We start from the raw sequence: 23,452 nt of genomic DNA, 5'->3' as shown, positions 1-23,452 counted from the left end.
GGAGTTGTTTTTTTGAAAAGATTAACAAAAAAGATAGATCACTAGCCAGACTAATAAAGAAGAAAAGAGAGAAGAATCAAATAGGCACAATAAAAAACGATAAAGGGGATATCGCCACTGATTCTACAGAAATACAAACTACCATCAGAGAATACTATAAACACCTCTATGCAAATAAACTAGGAAATCTAGAAGAAATGCATAAATCCCTGGACACGTACACCCTCCCAAGACTAAACCAGTAGAAAGTTGAATCCCTGAATTGACTAATAACAAGTTCTGAAATTGAGGTAATAATTAGTGGTCTACCGACCAAAAAAAGCCCAGGACCAGATGTATTCACAGCCAAATTCTTCCAGAGGTACAAAAAGGAGCTGGTACCATTCCTTCTGAAACTATTCCAAACAATAGAAAAAGAGGGACTCCTTCCTAGCTCATTTTATGAGGCCAGCATCATCTTGATACCAAAACGTAGCAGAGACAAAACAAGAAAAGAAAAATTCAGGCCAATATTCCTGAAGAACATTGATGTGAAAATCCTCAATAAAATACTGGCAAACTGAATCCAGCAGCACATCAAAAATCTCATGCACCGTGATCAAGTTGGCTTCATCCCTGGGATGCCAGGCTGGTTCAACATATGCAAATCAATAAATGTAATCCATCACATAAACAGAACCAATGAGAAAAACCACATGATTATCTCAATAGATGCAGAAAAGGTCTTCAATAAAATTCAACATCCCTTCATGCTAAAAGTTCTCAACAACCCAGGTATTGATTGCACATATTCCAAAATAATAAGAGCTATTTATGATAAATCCATAGCCAGTATCATACTGAATGAGCAAAAGCTGTTTTCCCTTTGAAAATCATCACAAGACAAGGATGACCTCTTTTGTCACTCCTGTTCAACATAGTATTGGAAGTGCTGGCCAGGGCAATCAGGCAAGAAAAAGAAATAAAGGGTATTCAAATAGGAAGAGGGGAAGTCAAATTGTCTCTGCAGATGACATGATTGTCTATTTAGAAAACCCCATCATCTCAGCCCAAAATCTCCTTAAGCTGATAAGCAACTTCAGCAAAGTCTCGATACAAAATAAATGTGCAAAAATCACAAGCATTCCTATACACCAATAATAGACAAACAGGGAGCTAAATCATGAGTGAACTCCCACAGTTATTACAAAGAGAATAAAATACCTTGGAATATAACTTATAAAGGATGTGAAATGCCACTTCAAGGAGAACTACAAAACACTGCTCAAGGAAATAAGAGAGGACACAAATAAATGGAAAAACATTCCATATTCATGGGTAGGAAGAATCAATATCATGAAAATGGCCATACTGCCCAAAGTAACCATCAAGCTACCATTGACTTTCTTCACAGAATTAGAAAAAACTACATTTCATATGGAACCAAAAAAGAGCCCATATAACCAAGACCATCCTAAGCAAAAAGAACAAAGCTGGAGGCATCACAGTACCTGACTTCAAACTATACTACAAAGCTACAATAACCAAAACAGCATGGTAATGGTACCAAAACAGATATATAGATCAATGGAACAGAACAGAGGTCTCCAAAATAAGGCCACACACCTACAACCATCTGATCTTTGACAAACCTGACAAAAACAAGCAATGGGAAAAGGATTCACTGTTTAATAGATGGTGCTGGGAAAACTGGCTAGCCATATGCAGAAAACTGAAACTGGACCTTTTCCTTACACCTCATACAAAAATTAACTCAAGATGGATTAAATGTAAGTCCTAAAACCATAAAAACCCTAGTAGAAAGCCTAGGCAATACCATTCAGGACATAGGCATGGGCAAGGACTTCATGACTAAAACACCAAAAGCAATGGCAACAAAAGCCAAAACAGACAAATGGGATCTAAGAGCTTCTGCACTGCAAAAGAAGTTATCATCAGAGTGAACAGGCAACCTACAGGATGGGAGAAAATTTTTGCAATCTATCCATCTGACAAAGGGCTAATATCCAGAATCTACAAAGAACTTAAACAAATTTATAAGAAAAAAAATAGCAACCTCATCAAAAAGCAGGCAAAGGATATGAACAGACAGTTCTTAAAAGAAGGCCAGCAAACATGAAAAAAAAAAAACTCATCATCACTGGTCATTAGAGAAATGCAAATCAAAACCACAATGAGATACCATTTCATGCCAGTTAGAATGGTGATTATTAAAAAGTCAGGAAACAACAGATGCTGGAGAGGATGTGGAGAAATAGAAACACTTTTACACTGTTGGTGGTAGTGTAAATTAGTTCAACCATTGTGGACAAAGGTGTGGCAATTCCTCAAGGATCTAGAACCAGAAATACCATCTGACTCAGCAATCCCATTACTGGGTATATACTCAAAGGATTATAAATCATTCTACTATAAAGACACATGCACATGTATGTTTATTGCAGCACTATTCACAATACCAAAGACTTGGAACCAACCCAAATGCCCATCAATGATAGACATGATAAAATGTGGCACATATACTCCATGGAGTACTATGTAGCTATTAAAAAGGATGAGTTCATTGTCTTTGTAGGGACATGGATGCAGCTGGAAACCATCATTCTCAGCAAACTAACACAGGAACAGAAAACCAAACACCACATGTTTTCACTCATAAGTGGGAGTTGAACAATGAGAACACATGGACACAGGGAGGGGAACATCACACAATGGGGCCTGTTGGGGGGTGGGGGGCTAGGGGAGGGATAGCATTAGGAGAAATACCTAATGTGGATGACGGGTTGATGGGTGCAGCAAACCACCATGGCACGTGTGTACCTATGTAAAAACCTGCATGTTCTGCACGTGTATCCAAGAAATTAAAGTATAATAATAAAAAAAATTAATGAGCTGTTTTACATCTTTTTTTTTTTTTTTCTACTGAATCTTCAATACCCAGTGCATACTTTACACTTACTGTACATCTCAATTTGGGTACATTACATTTCAAGTGTGCAATAGCCACATGTGGCTGGTAGCTACAGTATTGGCCAACACTGGTTTATACCTTTCATGTGTGTGTCTTGTATTTGAAGTATTTATGTAAGTGTTACAGATATGTTATCATTAGACTGTCAACTTTGAGGATGGGATCCCTGTATGATTTGTCTTTTTCCCCCGCACAGCATTTTGCATACAATAGGCACTCACTCCATGGGTTGAATGAATCAATATATTAACAAAGAAACAAATGAATGAAGAGAAGAATGAAAACTCATATAAAGCAAGTTTCCTTTTTTGATCTGAAAATTTGGCAAGCTGGCACTGTCCGAAATGTTACTTTATTATAGTCACATGATCTATTAGTATTAAACTTCTACTACTTGATTCATCCAATATTTACTGAGTACTTAATATAAATAAGGGATTGTGCTAAGTACTACAGGTATATCACATTGAATAAAGACGCAATTATTGCTCTAAATGACCTTAGTTTTAGTGGTTCCTAAGTTAGAGATGAATTGCAATTTTCTGTGTACCAGTTTCAAAAAGAAAAAAATAACTCATCATGCTGTTCAGTAACCTATGATCTTACACAACTAAAGAGTTAAAAGTATTTGTTTAAAAATTTATCATTTTAGCTATGCCAAACAGCTTTCATAAAATATGTGAGTTTTTTCCCATATTCCATCATTTTAGAGGTGAACAAAATGAGGGAGTATTTTAAATTCACATTACTAACTTGCAATAAGTTATCCCTAAGGGACTTAAGAACTTAATATTATTTCGTGCCTCATGGAAAAAAATTGACACTGAGTGCTATAAATATATCAAGGACCAATCCAATTCAATGGCTTGGGCACATAAATTCCTCAGGGGAGTTTCAAAATCCATGTTCTGGCCCTGAATGCTTAATTATGTCTTTGGACTTTTAGTCAGTAGAAAATGTTTACTTGTCTGAAGCCTTTCCTGAATTGGGAATTCTTTGAGGGCCAAGAGTATCTATCTATCTATCTATCTATCTATCTATCTATCTATCTATCTATCTATCTATCCTCAATCATCTATCTATCTATCTATCTATCTATCTATCTATCTATCTATTTTCTATTATCTATCTATCTATCTATCTATCTATCTATCTATCTATCTATCTTCTATCATATTCTATCTGCGTACCTATCTGTCTTAGTCTATTTTGTGCTGCTATAACAGAATACCTGAGACTGTGTAATTTATAAAACCAGAGACTTATTTCTTACAACTTTGGAAACTGGGAAGTAGAAGATGAAGGGACCCACGTCTGATGAGAAACTTTTTCCTGTGTCATCTCATAGCAGAAGGCAGAAGGGCAAGAGAATATTTGTGCAAGAGAAAGAGAGGGGGTGGAAGAGAGGGAAAGGGGGCTGAATACATCCTCATCCTTTTATCAGGAATTCATTCATGAGGGCAGAGCCCTCATAATCAAATTACCTCTTGAAAGTCCCACATCTCAACGTGGTTGCACTGGGGATGAAGTTTACAATGTATGAATTTTGCAGACACATTCAAACCCTGACACTATTAATCTACCTATCTATTTACCTACCTACTTATCATCTATCCAATTGTGAACCTAGCACAATTTCTGGCACATATTGGGACTTAAATAAACATGTTAAGAAAATAATGTAAAGTAAAATCAATGGTGATTTTCATTTGTGATTCATTACATGAATCCTCTAAGTAATTTGCATTTGCCAGATTAGGAGAAAATGTGAATGACTAAGGTTGCACGCTCTATTATACTCTTTTTCACTGACTATATCCACAGATGTGTGGTGTACTTTCCTATAATGTTTTTATTTCCTCACACCTTTTCCTCTTCATCTGACTCACATTGTTACAACCCTTACATATTAATCATTTCGAAACCACAGTACTCTGAATCATTGATGTGTCCTGAGTTACAATGAAATACATCCACTAGGAAGTGAGAGCACTTCTAGGAAACATCTTGGTGCCACGTGCCTATTTTAATAAGGTTCCAGGCTATCAATCTGGGCCCATCTAGAGCAAAGTACTACAATTGATCTTCAGTATTCCTATAGGTTAACTCAGAAGTGCAAGGACATTTATTAATACTGGCAGAGTTTCTTGAGGCTATTGCATGACTGTGGATATACTGCCTTTTAACCTTATTTCAACCACTTAGGATTTTTATAATAAAAGGTTATAGTATATGATTGAGGAATGAGTTTTTACACAGCAACTCTACAGTGGACATCAGACTTTTCCTTTTCCTGCTAAAGGTTCATTTGCATGTCATTAGAAGCTGAATTTCTGTGGTTTGTTTCTAGACATAAAACTTGGTTGTCAAAGCCTCTTGGGCTTAGAAGCCTTTAATCTTCCTATCTAACCATCTTAACATGGGTTACGTTTGTTTTGATAAACATACTAGTAAAAGATTTTAAGCAGTTTGGGCTCTGTGAGAGACAAATATGCTGGCTGAATAACTGAATGGATTACTGGAAGGCTCTAGAGTGGATGTTTTACTGGTTGTGAAATCAAAGGCTGTTATAATCTCGGTTGATATTTAAGTGTTACAATATGCTGCCTACAGACTAGGAAGGTTACATGTCAATGTAAAATTCTAAGTACTTGATATCTTTATGTATTATTACTCACCATTAGTATCTCAGTACTTTCATTTTTTCCAGTTAAAGATAATTTGTTTTTAATGTTAATTTTTCTCTTAAAAGTTTGTAATAGCTGAGCCAGTTTTTTGGAAACATGTACAATTTCTCCTGGAATTATAAGGCTCTTCAGGATTTCAACTTCCTCTTGAGCCAATTTAGTAAAATAACATATGATGCCAGAGTACTGGAAAGTGGGACTCATGGCTTATCATCAAAACAACATTATCATTTTGACATGCTCCCAGCAAAACCCCATTCTGTAGGTCTAGTTCTTCTCTGCCCTTGGCCCCATATTTTCCCCCACTGACTCCTAGAAATCACGTCCTTTTCAGTTATAAGAAGAGTTATATTTTAGAATTAATATGTCATGCCTGTTGTAACAATTAAAAAGCAAATAAAGGCTGGGTCTTTCCCTAATTTAGTGCTGCTTCAGGCCAGCCTACAGAGTGAAGTGTATGCTGCTGGCTTCTCTAGTTCCCCTGCCTTGTTCTTCTCTTCCTCTGCTCTCATTTCCCCAGGTGGTGTTGGACTCCTGCAAGGTATATGAAAGATGAGGGAAGGAGAGTCATACTTACAAGACACAGCTGCCATCTGGCACTCATTTCCTGAAGTTGAGGCCATTGTTTAAATCAAACTCTACCCTGGGAGTGCTGTGTGGACTTTCCAGAGATGCTGCAGGGCCTTTTGTGGCACCTCTGTAGACTAAAGCAGTTGGTCATATGATCTCCCTGTGCGTGGATATCTCAAATCTGTTTCTGCTAAGGTTTACAGCCCTGGGAGGCATGCTCTTGGGTGTTGTTATGGGCTGCATTGCGTGCCCTAAAAAGATATGTTGAAGCCCTAACTTTTGGTACTTGTGAATATGACCTTTTTTTGGAAATAGGTTATTTGCAAATGTAATTCACTTAAGATGAGTTCATTAGGGTGGACCCTAATCCAATATGACTGGTGTCCTTATAATAAGAGAAGACAGAAATACACAGGGAGCGTGCCACGTGACAACAGAGGCAGACACCGAACTGATGTTATTGCAAGCTGAGAAACACAAAGGATTGCTGGCAAAACCAAAGCTAGGATGACTTAAGGAATGACCCTCCCCTAGAACCTTCAGAGAAAAGATGGCCCTACTGACAACTTAACTTTGAACTTTTAATCTCTGGAACTGTAAGATAATAAATACCTGTTGTTTTAAGCCACCAAAGTTTGTGGCAAGTTTTCTTGTTATAGCAGCCCTAGGAAACAGAGCTATCCATATTTATATAGATTGTATGATACAGTTGCACCGCTTCCAGTGACTGCCATTACAGAAGCTAGGAAGAGTCAAGGAAAAGAGTTCTGTCAGAGACTTAGAGGGAACTGAGTAGCCAGGCCAGGCTGACATCTTGATTTCAAACTTTTAGCCTCCAGAAAGAACACATTTGTTTTGTTTGAAACACCCAGTTTTTCCTACTTTGTAACAGCAGGTCCGGGAGACTACCATGGATGGTATCCCTTCCAATGACTCCATCATGATATTATCACTGAGCATTTCCCATACAGTGTCCAGGAATTATGTGCATACGACCCACCATAAATGAGAAAGCAGTAATTTCCCAGCTTTGCCACTGGGCTCTGTTTTCAAGAATGAGTCAGGTAGCAGCCCACTGTGTGTCCCAGACTGCAGGGGACACATTTTCCCTCATTGGGTCAGGGGAAAGAACTGACATTGAGCCAACACCCTTTCATTTCTAACAGCTTCAACCCTTTCAGAGCTTCTCATTGGCATCAGGCTGTGTGAATAAGAGGCCTCTATTGCAGGATCTGCACAAGTCATTTAGTGCCTCACTTTGGACATTGGAAATACTGCACCTGTTCTTTTAGTTTCTGACTTTTGGAGCTTTTGTGAAAACTGAAACAGAAATTGTCCCATTTCAATATTCTGATTTAAACCTAAATTAATTTCTGCCAGATTTTCAGGTTTATTGATATTAAGTTGGACAGAGTGTTTTTTAAAGTTTAAAAAATCTTCTTTGGATATATTTATTTTTTTCTCTCATATTTTTTCTTGACCAAACTTGCTGACCTTTGTTTTGTATTCTGTACTAGTCTCTAAAAAAAGAATCATCTTTCTATTTTACTGATAATTCTGTCAATATATTTGTTATCAATTTTACTATTTTTCCTTTTAATATTTATTACTTTCTATCATCTCTCTTTGGTTTATTTTGTTGCTTAGCTTCTAGAGTTGAATGCTTATTTGGTTTTTATGCAACTTTTTTTTTCTAATAAAAGCATTTTTTTTTTCTTGGATATCAGCTTGGCCATGTAGGAGACATGCCCAGCCAATGTTAATCTGCCTGCCTCACCTTTTCCTCTTTTCTACTTCCTATATGGAACTTACATCTGGTTAGGAATCTGTACCACATAGGGCCACTTTTCTAAATAGTATTTTTTAAAAATTCTGCCTTGTTTCTTCTTGAATCCAAAATGTATTTAGAAGACCTTAGTTTTCCTGCTGATACTTTGGAATGGTTGCCGGTCTTTTGTTGTTAGCTTTTGGTTCCTGACCCTTTGACGTTAAATTAGAATTTTAATTGGATTTTAATTTACTGGATTTTAATAAAATTTTATTATATTTCAATAAGTTAAAAGGGTCTGCATGAGTTCTACTTTGAAAATTTGTCATCATTTAAAATTTTCCCAATATATGGTAAATTTGTGAATGTTCCATCTGTTTGAAAATAACATGTATTTTGTTTCTTGGTACAAAGTTCTACCACAATTTATAGATCAAGCAATTGAATTCTGCATCCTTAATTCTCAATATCTTTAATTTGTTAATTAATATTTAAAGATACACTTGTTAAATTTTCTCATTGTGATTACGAAATTGCTTTATTTTTCTTTTAATAAGATTTTTATTTCAAAATTAAGTTGTTAGGAGCACAAATATTCATGACAATAGTAAAGTTTTAATGGCGTTTACATTTTATTAATATGAAATATCCATCTTTGTCCCCTTTCAGTAATTTTTATCCTGAATTCTACTTTATCTCATTTTAATGTCCCTATATATGCTCTCCTTTTGTTAGCCTTTGCTTTCAATACCTTTTTGCCTTCTTTTATTTTCAAATTCCCTATGTTGATTTGGATTTTTGAAAAATAACATATGGCTGTAACATTTCTCCAGTAGGAGAATCTTTGTCTTTTAAAATATAAATTTATTCCAGGAAAGAGTACATTGATTACTGATAAAATTGACTATGGCAGAGCCATATATCTTTTATATGCTTTCTTGCTGTCTCTTTTTCTTAACTGCTTATGTGATTAAGTTATTTGTTCCTTTTTGTCCTCCAAATGATTTGAGAGTAAGGTATCCTAATTCTCAGTGATTAACCTCAAGTCTTTAATAAGTATGCTTAAATATATATGGAAAATCAAATGAAAACCACAATGAGATACCTACCATCTCACACCAGTTAGAGTGGCTATTACTAAAAAGTCAAAAAATAACAGATGCTGAAGAGATTGCAGAGAAAAAGCAACCCTTATACACAGTTAGTGGGAGTGTGAATTAGTTTAACCATTGTGGAAGACAATGTGGCGATTCCTCAAAGACCTAGAAACAGAAATACCATTTGACTCAGCAATCCCATTACTGGGTATATATACCCAAAGAAATATAAATCTTTCTATTATAAAGACATGCATGAGTATGTTTGTTACAGCACTATTCACAACAGTAAAGACATGGAATCAACCTAAATGCCCACAATGGTAGACTAGATAAAGAAAATGGGGTAAATATATCCCATGGAATACTAGGCAGCCATTAAAAAAGGCTGAGATCATGTCCTTTGTAGGAACATAGATGGACCTGGAGACCATTATCTTCAGCAAACTAACACAGGAACAGAAAACCAAATACCACATGTTCTCACTTACAAGTGGGAATTAAACAATGAGAACACATGGACATACAGAGTGGAAAAACTGACACTGGGACCTATTGGAGGATGGAGGATGAGAGGTGGGAGAGGATCAGGAAAAATAATGAATGGGTACTAGGCTTAATACCTCAGTAATGAAATAGTCTGTACAACAAACCCTCATGAGATGAGTTTACCTATATAACAAACCAGCACATGTATCCCTGAACTTGGAATAAAAGTTAAAAAAAAAAAAAAAAAAGTCAAAAGCTAGAGTCAATCAGCATGTATACTTCTCCTTCTAGGATGACAAGAACATCACCTTTCTTTCTGATATCCCTCCCTGTTCTTCCTTGCCACATGCCCGTCTGCAGCCTCCCAGCTCCCAATCAGCTTCATCTCATTTTTCTCTCTCCCTGCAGTGGAGTGGGTGAGTTGGCAGCAGGAGTAATTTAAGGTTCCTCAATTCTTCTGCATTGTTGGTGAGGGTCATAAGACTGAAAGTCATTCAGACTGAAAATAGATAACACAAAACTTTCTCTTGTCAATACTGACAAACTTTTACAACATACTTTTGATGAATTATTTGCTCTAACACAATCTTTGTCTCTTTTCTTCATTTAACCAAAGACTCAGTTCCATGACCCTAAGAAGAAAGATGTAGAGAGAAAAGAAAGAGGAGTGGAAAAACACCTTTTATGGAACAATATTTATTCATTACTAGATAAACCATAAACAAAATAAAAAGACAAATGACTTAGGCAAAAGAATTTTTGTAGTACCAAAATATATAAAACCTGAATATCAAGGCTGCTTTCAAAAACGTTAAGAAAGAGAACATGACATGAAACATGTTATCGAAAAATGCAAATGACTAATATACATATAAAAAGATGATTGAACATCAGTAATAAGTAATGAAAAATAAATCTAAGCCAGAATGAAATGCCATTTTAAAAATTGTGCTTATCAGATTGGCAAAAAAAATTAAAAAGTAAGTGAAAGTACCAAATATTGATGAGGATGTAGGAAAATTATAATTTAGCTTTTTGTTGAAAGGACTATAAACTGTTACAGTCCTGTAGATAGATTGATACAAACTTTAAAAAATATTTTGGATATGTCTATTAATTTATCATTTCTATTAATATAAAATTTAAATAACCTAAAGAACCAGGATCTCACTGCTAAGAATTGATCTCATAGATACAATATATTGAATATTTAAAGACATTCCTTCTTTCTTTAAACAAATGTTTTTGACTGCTGATTAAGTGTCAGGCATATTCTATGCACATGAGAAACATCAGTTAACAAAACAAAAATCCTGGTCGGGTGTAGTCGCTCACGCCTGTAATCCTAGCACTTTGGGAGGCCGAGGTCAGCAGATCAACTGAGGTCATGAGTTCGAGAACAGCCTGGCCAACAAGGTGAAACCCATCTCTACTAAAAATACAAACATTAGCCGGGCATGGTGGTGCGTGCCTGTAATTCCAGCTACCCAGGAGGCTTAGGCAGGAGAATCACTGGAACCCGGGAAGTGGAGGCTTCAGTGGGCCGAGATGGTGCCTCTACACTCCAGCTGGGCGACAGAGTGAGACTCTGTCTCAAGAAACAACAACAACAACAACAAAAACAAAGATCCCTGCTCTTGTGGAACATACATTCTTGTGGGGGAAATACCAATAAATGGAAGCAATTATTCTTTAGTCTCAATGTTCATCTCTAGGATGTGATATTTGTTGGAATGATATTTTGGCATAGTCAATGCCAAAGATGTCAATACTGGTAGTTCTTTTACATGTAAGTAAGATATTTTATAAGACTACAGAAATATTTCAGATAACTTGACTAAAACCAAGAGATAAAAAATCTTATGTGACTTATTTTAGATTCAGTGTGTCTTTTTAACATGGTAGTTAACATTTGTATAACACATCTTATCATAAAATACTTATTCCAATTAGTCAATTTTCTTATTTCATTTTATAAAATGAATTTCATTTAATGTTTAACATTAACTAACATTTATTTAACACACTAACATTAAACAATGTTCATTTTATATTCTCAATCCCTTATTAATATTTTAATATTTTCAATTTTTTATTAAGAAAAAATGTACCTGCCATGTGCTAATCTTAACAGTTTTTAACTCTATATACCTTTATCCTTTACTACCACATGGAAAGGTTTTGATCATGATATATAATTACTAAAATTATTTTTGATTTTTATAAATGGTTCTCATTTAATTATTCCTTGAAGGCAAACACTGAAGTGTGATACATAAACACACACAATTATACTCCCTGATTAATGAACAACTTATACTTTAGTTAGACAAAACATTGCATGTGTTACAAATGAAGTCATGAGATTAATCTTTTTAAAAACATATTATAAATGGCTGAATTTCTTACATTGGATTATACCATAATAAGTTTGACTTAATTGCTTTTTGTAATCTACCTTTAATATGTTCCCTTTATATTTATTTCTCCATGATTTTATAGTCTATAAAGCTCATATTAACATATTTATTTTTACTTGAAGTTAGCTTCTTTTCTGCAAGAAAGTAAGTCTGACTTAGAGGAAGCACTTGACAACCATTATTGGGTTTGCCAATAAAGTTGTATGTTGGAGACTTTCTACATAAGTTATGTGATAAAAATGATAAATCAGCAGCTCTAAAGACATGACAAAAATGTATTCAAAATATATAAAATAAGAAGAATCTATTTAAAAAATTATATTGGAGATCAGGCATGGTGACTCACACCTGTAATACCAGCACTTTGGGAGGCCAAAGTAGAAGAATAGCTTGAGCCCAGGAGTTCAAGACCAGCTTGGGCAACATGGTGAAACTCCACCTCTACAAACAACAACAACAGCAACAATTAGCCAAGTGTTCTGGTGGTACATTCCTGTGGTCCTAGCTACTGGGGATGCTGAGGTGAAAGTATCACTTGAGCTTTGGAGGTTTGAAGTTGCACTCCAACCCGGGCAACAGAGTGAGACCCTGTCTCAAATAAATAAATAAATAAAATAAAAATTATATTGTAAAAAGATTATACAATTCATGATAATTTAAGTTTTCTATTCTCTCTTAATGTATCATGCTATACAAGAGGCCTCTAGCTGAAAGGATAACAGATTTAATTATTAATAATTTGATAAATGTTAGTTATGAGAAAATGAATGACTCAAATGAACTGGTAATAGATTTTGCAATCAGATGTTTTCAATTCTTTGCATTTAACAACATTTCAGGAGTTCTTAAACAAGTTGTCAGCTCATAGACCAAAATAATTTTTGGTAATGATCACTATTTGGCACTGCTAATAATAGAAAATTCTCATTTTTCTTTACTGAGAAATATATTAAGTAGCAAATAAAACCACAAGTTAAGAGCGATGTCTCAGAAGAAAGAAAAATGGTTTGTATATTATCTTTAACAGCACTTCTTCCTGATTTTGGCCAAAGGGTCTCATATATTATTTTGCCCTGGACCTTGCAAATTGTGTAGCTGATCCTGTTCCTACCTCTATTTGGCAAAAGGATCAACAAACAAGCACACTGCCACCCTTTCTGGGAATAGGTGAGATGGGAAGTTGGGGGTGGGCTAGGAGAGTGGCCACAGTTGCCTGGTTGTCCATCTCTTTTGCCAGTGACTGGGTGGTAAGTTCAGTACTGGGATGGGGAAGTAGACTTTTGATTCCATGCCATGTTCTCCAATCTAGCTGTACCAATAACAAAGTACAATTTGATCACTATTGACCCTAGTGCTGCCTTCTGAAGTGGAAATAGACTAAAATTTCAACAGAGAATTTTGCCTTCTATCTCTTAAATAGACTATAGACCTCAAAGTCTGAGGGTGTGTTTGTTGTAAAAGTAAGTAAATAAATTATTAGGAAACAATAGAATAATAATCCCAATATTTTGAAAAACTTTTTTACTTGCTATTACTAGACTCCGGGCAGCATTTAGTAGCAAGATAAGAATTTCCTTGCTGCCTTAGGGATGCTGGAGCCACATAGTGTAGTGGCAAAAAGGGACCATAAGTTGATGGATTCAGCCAGAACTAAACTCAATCCAAGTTTCTGCTCCTTCCCCAACATATAACTCAATGCTGTTTTTCTCATGCACATGTAGCTCATAGGCATTTCATGAGGATGAAAAGAACCAAGGCTTGCGGTTGCTTAGCACAGTGTATGTTACAGAAGTCTTCAATAAATAAATGTTAATTTATCATCATTGGTAAGGGTTGGAAGTAATCTTCACTTAGGAGGGGATGATTCCTGGGTTATTCTCCACTCCTTTTTCATTCTCCCTCCCCAGTCTTCTCATTCCCTATGCCCTTGCTCTCCCTCATCCCCTGAGGGGATCATTCTTTGTGAAAGCAGACTCATGGATCATGATTGGATGGGAGAATGTGGAATTACATTCAGAACAACACATTCAGGCAAGATGAACAAAAGCCATGACTCATAGACATCCTTCCAGTTGTACTGAATGATTATCAGTACCCTAGTGTACCACCCTATGGTCTCCCCAGTAACCATGTCCGTATGTGGTCCGTACATGGTCCGTACATGGTCTGTCTCCCATCAATCTTTCCTTCCACAAACATTTATTGGGTGTCTATTGCATATTAGGTACTCTCCTTGCATTCAAGGAGGTTGTAATCTAATGATGAGTGAATATATCATTTTAACAGGGTGTCACAATGCTAGGAGATAGTACTTGGGGAGCCTGTGTGATATTACCTAATACAGTCAGAATAATTTCTAGAAGACTTCTTAAAATGGATGAAAAGTTAGCTGAATATTGAAGAAAGAATATAAGTTAACTAAGTGGGTAAAGAGGTAGCTGGGAGAAAAGGCTTTCAGTGCAAAATATAAAATCCTGGGAAGGTTTTATAACTTTAGAGAGTAAAAGACTGGACAATAACCACTTGCTTTCTCTTGTTTTACTGGTTTTTTTTTTCATTCACTGCTTTATATATCATGATGTCCAGAAAATAAGAATTAGAGACTAGTTTATAATCACATAAATGGTGAAAATAAGCTTAGATGAAAAAAACCTCTTTGGCTTAAAATGACATTGTTAGGTTTTTCATATACTCAAACATGGTGAAAATTCTACACTAATATTATTGCTTCATCTCTATTAAATGATTCATTCTGTACTTTTTGTTTTTCTTGAAGAAAACTAGTTGGATCAAATATGCTTATGAAACAATGGATTTTTATCAAATGCTGCCATTACCTCATTGTAATGACTCTGCATTTGAACCCCTGGACTTTACATCTGTTTGAATGACTTCTGTTATTTATTTGTGGAAATTCCATTTGGGTGGAATGTAATTTTCATTTTTACTTTCTATTCATGATTTTGATATTTAGTAATACTTCCTCCACAGGTACATACTGATCCCTTATTCTGTTCCAGCCACTATGTCAGAAACTGGGAATAAAACCATGAACAAAAAGAGTCTACTCTTAAGAAACTGACATCTAATCTGTATTTTACTTAGCAGAAGGGTAGGGATAGAAGCTGAAGCCAAAGTAGGACAGGTGGGAAGTGAGGATACAGAGAGGTAAAGGGCAGTTAAAATGCAGCCATGATACTGGGGTTTGGGGCCAATGCACAGGGTGCTTTGGAATACTTAGGGTAGAAAAAAATATCTCAGGTGAGATAGTTCACTTAAATGAAACTAAGAAATAAGAGGAAGAAGAAAACATAGAATTATAAGAAGATGTAATATTTACAATCTATGGAGATCCACTGACAAATGAAGCACCAGAGGTATGAGTGAGTCCATTTTGGATTTTCCAGTCTCAGTCAATTCCGCAGACAACTGTAGACGCGTGAGAGACCCCAGATGAAACCAACAGAACATTGAGTTGCATTCAGCCTCAGATTGCAGAATCCTGAACAGATGATTGTTGTTTTAGATCACCGTGTTTTGGGGTAGTTTGTTTCACACTAATGGATAACATGAACACCTGGGTTAATAATAATCCAGGTTCAAGTTCCTTCCAACACCCAGTCTATGGTGCCATTCACATGAAAAATCTCACAGGGTGTGTCATTTTACTATCTTTCAGGTTGCTCATGGTGTGGAGACTTTGCCGTTCTCCAGTATGCTTTCTTGCTTTCCCACCTTGCCCAGTTTCAGCAAAGACTCATTGGTCTGAAATACTTTTGAATATGGAAGAACTTAAGGGAGTATGGAAGAGCCCAATTCAAGATGCAATATTCTTCTTGGTTTTATTTAAATGGAGTTTGTTGTTTTCCAACCCAAAATACCACAACCAAACAGAAATGTCTCTAATTGATTAAAAGAATTGTGTTTATTGCCAACAAGGAGGCATGCTTTCTCAGGATAATAAAAGACAAGACATTTTTCTTCCCCTAGAGCAATTAATTAGATAAGAGGTGGGAACAACCCTTAGAAACATCTTCAGTTCCATCCTAGGAATAAGTGATAAGTGATGCCATGGGAAGAACCAAGCTCTTTGAAGGAACAATGTCTGTATTAGAGGAGGAACTACTGGGCTGTGTCCTAAAGAGATTATTTCCTACATATGATTTAACTTCCTTAAAGGAATTGAAGTATAGGTAAGGGTGGCTCATGGGGCTGTAATCTTTGTCAGGAAGATCATTTGAAAAAGTTTCCTTAATTATGTACCCTAAGATTATGAGTTGTCTTCAATCATATTTTGCAATAGCAAATGGCAAGTTTTGCTGAGACAGTCCTAACTCTGACAAGGTAGTTCTCCAGAGTCTTATTACACAATTTGAGATTACAGAATCAGCTGTTATTCTGGAAATTTGCAGCAGTTTGTGCTCAAGTGACCCTCCCTGAGCTTTGAGTGTTTGGCAAAGGAAGTGAGAGATAAGAGGCAAAACAGAGAGTTCAGCTATTTATTTCTTTATTAACTGCACGTAACCTAAACAGAATCCAAATGATGACTCCATAGCAATGAACTAGTTTTGCTTAACAAATATTTTATGAAATAGTTGATCATATGATAATACAAATACATCATTGAAACTTTAGACAGATATGAAAAAAACAGTATAGTCTTTTCACTTCTAAGCACTAGTATAAGAAAGGTTAGATATCAAGTTCCATTTATATGGCTTATACAGTTTAATTTCTCTGTGAAAAAAGTTTTATTGTGTACTGGACTGTATTCAAGGTGATATCTGACCTAAAACTGCTTTCTGACAGCATCCTCAATAACTTTGCCCCCTGCCCTTCTGATATGTATCTACTCAGCAAACCGTTAGTCAACTCAAATGTTTGCCTTTGCTCCTCTTAAAACTTGGCTGCCAGAAGCAGTGATACCATTATACAAATGGTGCTACTGAAAATATGTAGATAGTTTTCAGTTCAGCACAACAAATTCTTGCACTAACTCACCAAAGGAGCTGTTCCAAATTATCAACATTCTTCTCAAGCACAAGGAACACTGCTACCTTCTTTCCTTTTTACAAACAACTGTTTCAGGCAGAATATGCCAAGAAAACAAATCACAGGAAGTATGTTGACAGAGAAAATTGAATATAAGAGATTAATTTCAGAGGAATTGAAAAGCTGAAAAAAAAAAAAAAAAAAAAGGAAGGGAAACTCAGCAATAGCCCAATTGAGATGGGAGAGTTCCCTGCATCCCCCCTACCCTTGCAGGACTTGCGACAGGGGTGTGACTCTCTGTTCAGCCTCCAGGAGCTCAAACCTCTTATGGGAGGGGGAGCACACAAACAGGCAAGGTGCAGGAGCCAGGCAAGCACTTGGGCTCCACCTTCACCACCAGCAGTGTCTAGGGGTGGGTATCTGTAACTCCCAAAGCCCAAGTGGGTGTGTTACACTGGGCTCTTTCAACGTTGCCATCTGCAGATGGCTTGAATTTTAACCAGCTCAGTAAACCCTCTCTGCCTTTTTGCAAGGGCAGAAGGCCAGTGTGATGGCTTTCTGTATCCTGAGCTTTTGTCCAACATCTTGGGACAATTGGGTCACACACAGACTTGAAGGATGAATGCAGTGGTTTTATTGAGTGGTGGAGGTGGCTCTTAATGAGATGGATGGGGAGCTGGAATGGGGATGGAGTGGGAAGATGATCTTTCCCTGGACTTTGGCTGTCCAGTGGCCGAACCACTCTTTGATCATCCCCAGCCTGACTCCTCTCAGCACTCAAAAGCTCCTTCCCTTCTCTCTTGCTCTGCTGTGCCACTCTGCTCTTCATCTGTTTGTCTCTTGTCTCCTCGTCTGCTTCTGGAGTCTGGGGTTCAGGGTTTATGTGGGAACAAGATAGGGGGTGTGGTGGGCCAAAAGGCAACCTTTTGGATTTGAAAACAGGAATGCCTGTCCTCATTTAGGGCCATGGGTATCCATGGGTACCCTCTTTTACCAAGTATTTCCCTGTCTCCTGTCCATATCACCATCTCTTAAGGCTGAGGAAACAAAAGAGAAAAATTAGGGGTAAGAAATCAAGGGAGGCCAGGCATGGTGGCTAATGCCTGTCATCTCAACACTTTGGGAGGCCAAGGTGGGTGGATCACTTGAGGTCAGGAGTTCAAGACCAGCCTGGCAAACATGGTGAAATCCTGTCTCTACTAAAAATACAAATATTAGTCAGATGTGGTGACTGGCACCTGTAATCTGAGCTACTCGGGAGGCTGAGGCAGGAGAATCACTTAAACCCAAGAGGTGGAAGTTGCAGTGAGCGAAGATCACACCACTGCATTCCAGCCTGGGTGACAGAGTGAGACTCTGTCTCAAAAAAAAAAAAAAAAAAAAAAAAAAAGAAAAAGAAAAAAGGAAAAAAAAAATCAAGGAAGGGGTTCTGTGGAGCTCAGACTTCTGAAGAGGGAGTGTGACCTGGGTGTTGCCAATACCTCTTAAAGGATGCAATGAAGTTGAGATAACAGCCTAAAGATGCTGGCAAAGAAATCTGGAAAAAATATATTTGCGAAGTCTCAGTACCAACACTGTAGAACAGAGTATGGGAAGTAGTTTTTGGAGAGACAGTAGTCAAATAACTGGTATAATTTATGCTTTTGCTCTGTGTCTTACTCTGTTGTCTTAAAATAAATCCTTAAAACACAGCCTTAGGCACTACCACATGATTGAGTAGCAGAGAGGCAGAAATTAGGAAAAAGGGGAAACATCCTTTGTTGTTCCATTTAGATCCTCTCTTCAAGGTCCTTACCCAGTTGCTCAGCATTTCAGCTTTTGAAGCCTCACAATTGATTTGTGCATGGGAATTGCCCTTGGCAAAAGGAAACTGCCTTACTCAAGGTTATTCTCTCTCCCACGGGGTGCCCTGCAGTCAAAGTTCAGACATTTAAAAGCCCAAAAATCTTGTCTTAATACAATTCTGAAGAACCATCATGGCTCCAGAGCTTCTCAGAAGATTGTCTGCGGTCCTCAGTTAAACTGTGTGGCAGATCAGCTCAACCCTTTACCTTTCCTCCACTCCTGTCTTCTTCACTTCTTTACAGGTGTATCTCACAGGAGTACTCCCCTAGCAACCTACATGCAACCTTCCATCTCTGTCTTCAGAAAATGAATGCAAGCCATTGGAATAGGATGGATCCTGGAAATCATACTCTAAAATGGAATTTTGGAGATGAACCACTCACTGGTAGGTTGACATTGTGAACATCATCACTGGTGGTAAGTGGAATGAAGATAATCCTTGGCATGTAAGTTAAGTGCTATTGTTAAAATTTTCACCAGGGATGAACTAAGATGGCATACAGCTGGAAGAGGACACACCAGGTGATGCAATATTTTTGGCACTTGAGGTATATAAGGAAAATGATAACTATAATAACCGTGGTCTTGTTTGGCCTTCCTGAATACCACTGAATCATTGGAGAGGTGGTGACAGGCATAGAGCGATTATTCATCAGTTCATGACAAAAATGTACAAGCCAGATTGTCTCCTAGCGAGCATTCAAGGAAATCCTTAATCTCCTGCAGCCAGAGGACAGAGTCGAGGACCAGGTCTAGAGTTAATATAAGAGTAGTAAGACTTGAGAGAAGGTTGAATTCTTACCTCCAGAAGATATTTTACATCAAGCTCAGGAAATTGATAGGAAAGGAATGGGACTCTGAGACTTAGGATGGGACAATCTGGGTAGATTCACTTCAGAATCCTGAGTTCTCAGAGTCTCTCGAAATCTTAGGTCCTATGGAAATGGTCAATGCTTCCCATTAGGAAAGAGTGATCTCGGCTGGGTGCAGTGGCTCACGCCTGTAATCCAGCACTTTGGGAGGCCAAGGCGGGTGGATCATTGGAGGTCAGGAGTTCGAGACCAGCTTGGCCAACATGGTGAAACTCTGTCTCTACTAAATATACAAAAACTAGCCAGGCATGATAGCACATGCCTGTAGTCCCAGCTACTTGGGAGGCTGAGGCAGGAGAATTGCTTGAGTCCAGGAAAATCACTTGAGCCCAAGAGGTGGAGGTTGCAGTGAGCCAAGATCACACCACTGCACTCCAGCCAGGGTGACAGAGTGAAACTCCATCTCAAAAAAAAAAAAAAAAAAAGAAAATGGTGATTTTTCCTTGTTTTAAGATCATGCAAAGGCCTCAAATGAGCCAGAGCTTACAAGAGTTTCTTCTTCATCAAGATCTAGATAAAATTCCCTTTTAGGTAACCAGAGTCAAATTTCAGAGACTAGGAGCAAGAATCAAACCCAGCATAGTCAGACTGGAAGATGCCAGTCTGCTATAAAAAGAAGAGGCATACTATGCTGAAGAAGCTGAAGCATGTGTGCCAGCAGGTTTGGAAGAGTATACATTGGAATGAATCCTGAAGATGCTGGTTTAAGGAAGGCACAGGGTACTACTGGACAAGGGAGGGTTCTTCCTTGATATAGAATTTAACACTCTAGAAATAATTCTGGTAGGCAATGCTTTATGTACACTCCCATAGTTTCATTCATTTACTTTTTCTCCAAACCATCCTGTCCCAAAACTTCTAGTCTTGTTCTCTACAAGCCCAACACCTGTGAAAATCAGCAAAAAAATCCTAAGCAAGCAACTGTAGAAAGAAGAATACATTTGACTTGAAAACAAATGCAGTAACTCAAGATATATAACTTAAAACAACAGACATTTTTACCTATCAAATGAGCAAAAATTTAAAAGACTGAGAAACTTATCTGTAAGAATGTAGAATTGAGAACTTTCATGTAGTGCTGATGAAATTTAAATTGGTATAATATTTCCTGAGGGGTATACTGGTATAAATTTTTAAAATGTTACATGTGCAGACTTTTACTTCTGATCATGATGGAGTAATAGTGATTCCCGTGTTTTTTTTTGTTTTTGTTTTCATTTTCGTTTTGTTTTGTTTTGTTTTTGCACTACTTAGCTAATTTTATAGTTTTCTTTTAGATTTATAAGAGCCTTATATGTGATGGATACCATCTTTTGGTTATTATGTATATTACAAATATTTGGATAATTTTGCTTTTTTTCATAATGTATTCACTAAAACTAGAGCTAACGTGTGGCAAGAAAGATGCTTATGGCGCAAAATTTAAGGAAGCACTCACTTTTGGGTGATGATCCTGCACTTGCACCACCTCAAGAGTGAATGTCTCCTTTAAAGTAACGTGTTAAAGACCCCACCCTAGTTCTAGCCTGTTATTTATCACTTCTATAGCTTGATATAAACAATTAGGAAACTGAGAAAATATATGAAACAGCACTTTTCGGATAGTACAAAGCTATGATCTCTATGAGAAGAGAAACAAATTTAAAACACCTAATGATTTATGTGGTTTCTGCCTGGTACTTATGGATTATTGCATAGGAAGGAGGACCAAAAAAGTACATCAGTTTCACTCAGTTGAGGAAACAGAGAATTAACAGCAGTTGAAGCAACAGGACTGAGTACCAGAGGTGAAAATATCTTGCAGAGAGAGAGCTCCAGAAACCTGCATAGGAGTTTCCTTGAATCTGTTGCTGAATACTAAGACATTTGTACATGCAATGAATCTACATGAAAATGAGCAAAAAACTACTAGGGACTTGTGAGTTGAACAATATCTAGAACTTATAGAGGGCAAGAAAGTTTTAAGATTAGGCTAACTAGAGTGAAAGTTTTTATTAAACACCTGAGGCATTAAGTAGATAACCTAGAAAGATCAAGCTGTAATAGATGGGCCGAATCAGCCCTGTAGTAAACACTACATTAGACACATTCTAGCAGATCTAAAAGCTAAGCCTCAAAATAATCCAGTTGATATACAAGTAATTTAGCTGCCTGTTAAAATAAACTCCATCTCTCTTTAAAGGAAAAAAACAAAATCCAGATGCTTAGCATGTCAGACACACACACACACACACACACACACACACACACACACACACACAAATGTCCAACATCCAACCAAAAATTAGTAGATAGGCAAAGAAGCCAATACATGTAAATCATTGTCAAGAGAAAAATCAATCAGAGAAAATAGACCCAGAAATCTTAGAGAAAATGAAATTATAAAGATAATAGATTAAAAAGAAAGTATGAACATCATGAGGAGACACAGGAAAGATATAACAAAGATACAAAAAGAACTTTACTATGGTTTGTCTCTATGTCTCCACCAAAATTTATTTTGTAGCTCCCATAATTTCCATGTGTTGTGGGAAGGACCTGGTGATAGATGGTTGAATTAGGGGGCAAGTCTTTTCCATGTTTTTCTCATGATAGTGAATGGGTCTCACAAGATCTGATGGTTTTAAAAATGGAAGTTGCCATGCACAAGCTCTCTTTTTTTTGCCTGCTGCCATCCACATAAGATGTGACTTGCTCCTCTTTGCCTTCCACCATTATTGTGAGGCGCCCTGCCAGCCACATCGAACTGTAAGTTAAATAAACCTCTTTCTTATGTAAATTGCCCAGTTTCATGTATGTCTTTATCAGCGGTGTGAAAACAGACTAATACAGTCAATTGGTACCAGTAGAGTGGGGTGCAGCTGAAAAGATACCTGAAAATGTGGAAGCAACTTTGGAACTGGGTAACAGGCAGAAGTTGGAACAGTTTGGAGGGCTCAGAAGACAAGAAATTGTGGGAAAGTTTGGGACTTCCTAGAGACTTGTTGAATGATTTTCACATAAATCTGATAGTGATATGAACAATAGGGTCCAGGATGAGGTGGTCTCAGATGGGGATGAGGAACTTCTTGGGAACTGGAATGAAGGTGACTCTTATTATGTTTTAGCAAAGACACTGGCGGCATTTTGCCCCTGCCCTAGAGAGCTGTGGAACTTTGAACTTGAGAAAGATGATTTAAGGTATCTGGCAGAAGAAATTTCTAAGCAACAAAGCATTCAAGATGTGACGTGGGTACTGTTAAAGGCATTCAGTTTTATAAGGGAAGCAGAGCATAAAAGTTCAGAAAATTTGCAGCCTGACAATGCAATAGAAAAGAAAATCCTATTTTCTGAGAAGAAATTCAAGCTAGCTGCAGAAATTTGCATAAGTAACAAGGAACTGAATGTTAACCCCCAAGACAATGGGAAAAATGTCCCCAGGACATGTCAGAGGTCTTCAAGGCAGTCCTTCCCATCACAAGCCCAGAGGCCTAGGAGGAAAAAGTGGTTTCATGGGCCAGGCCCAGATTCCTTGTGTGGTGTGCAGCCTAGTGACTTGGTGCTCTGCATCCCAGCCACTCCAGCTATAGCTGAAAGGGTCCAACATAGAGCTTGGGTCATGGATTTACAGGGTGCAAGCCCCAAACCTTGGCAGTTTCCATGTGGTGTTGAGCCTATGAGTGCACAGAAGAACTGAGGTTTGGGAATGTCTGCCTAGATTTCAGAAGATGTACAGAAATGCCTGGATGCCCAGGCAGAAAT

The 23,452-nt window shown here is 37.3% G+C and overlaps 1 long non-coding RNA gene across 1 annotated transcript in view; it reads left to right on the top strand.

Moving 5' to 3' along the window:
- The window catches only part of LOC144341411 (uncharacterized), a 38,760-nt gene extending 18,619 nt beyond the window's left edge, over positions 1 to 20,141 (top strand). The window contains exon 2 of the long non-coding RNA XR_013418330.1: positions 19,082 to 20,141. This is a non-coding gene — a long non-coding RNA (uncharacterized LOC144341411). The remainder of the gene's footprint in view (positions 1 to 19,081) is intronic.
- Positions 20,142 to 23,452: the final 3,311 nt, after the last annotated feature.

The sequence above is a fragment of the Macaca mulatta genome, chromosome 6 (genome assembly GCF_049350105.2).
Source record: "Macaca mulatta isolate MMU2019108-1 chromosome 6, T2T-MMU8v2.0, whole genome shotgun sequence".
Lineage (NCBI taxonomy): Eukaryota > Metazoa > Chordata > Mammalia > Primates > Cercopithecidae > Macaca > Macaca mulatta.
The sequence above is the reverse complement of the archived record's forward strand: the minus strand, read 5'-3'. Positions and strand labels throughout refer to the sequence as shown.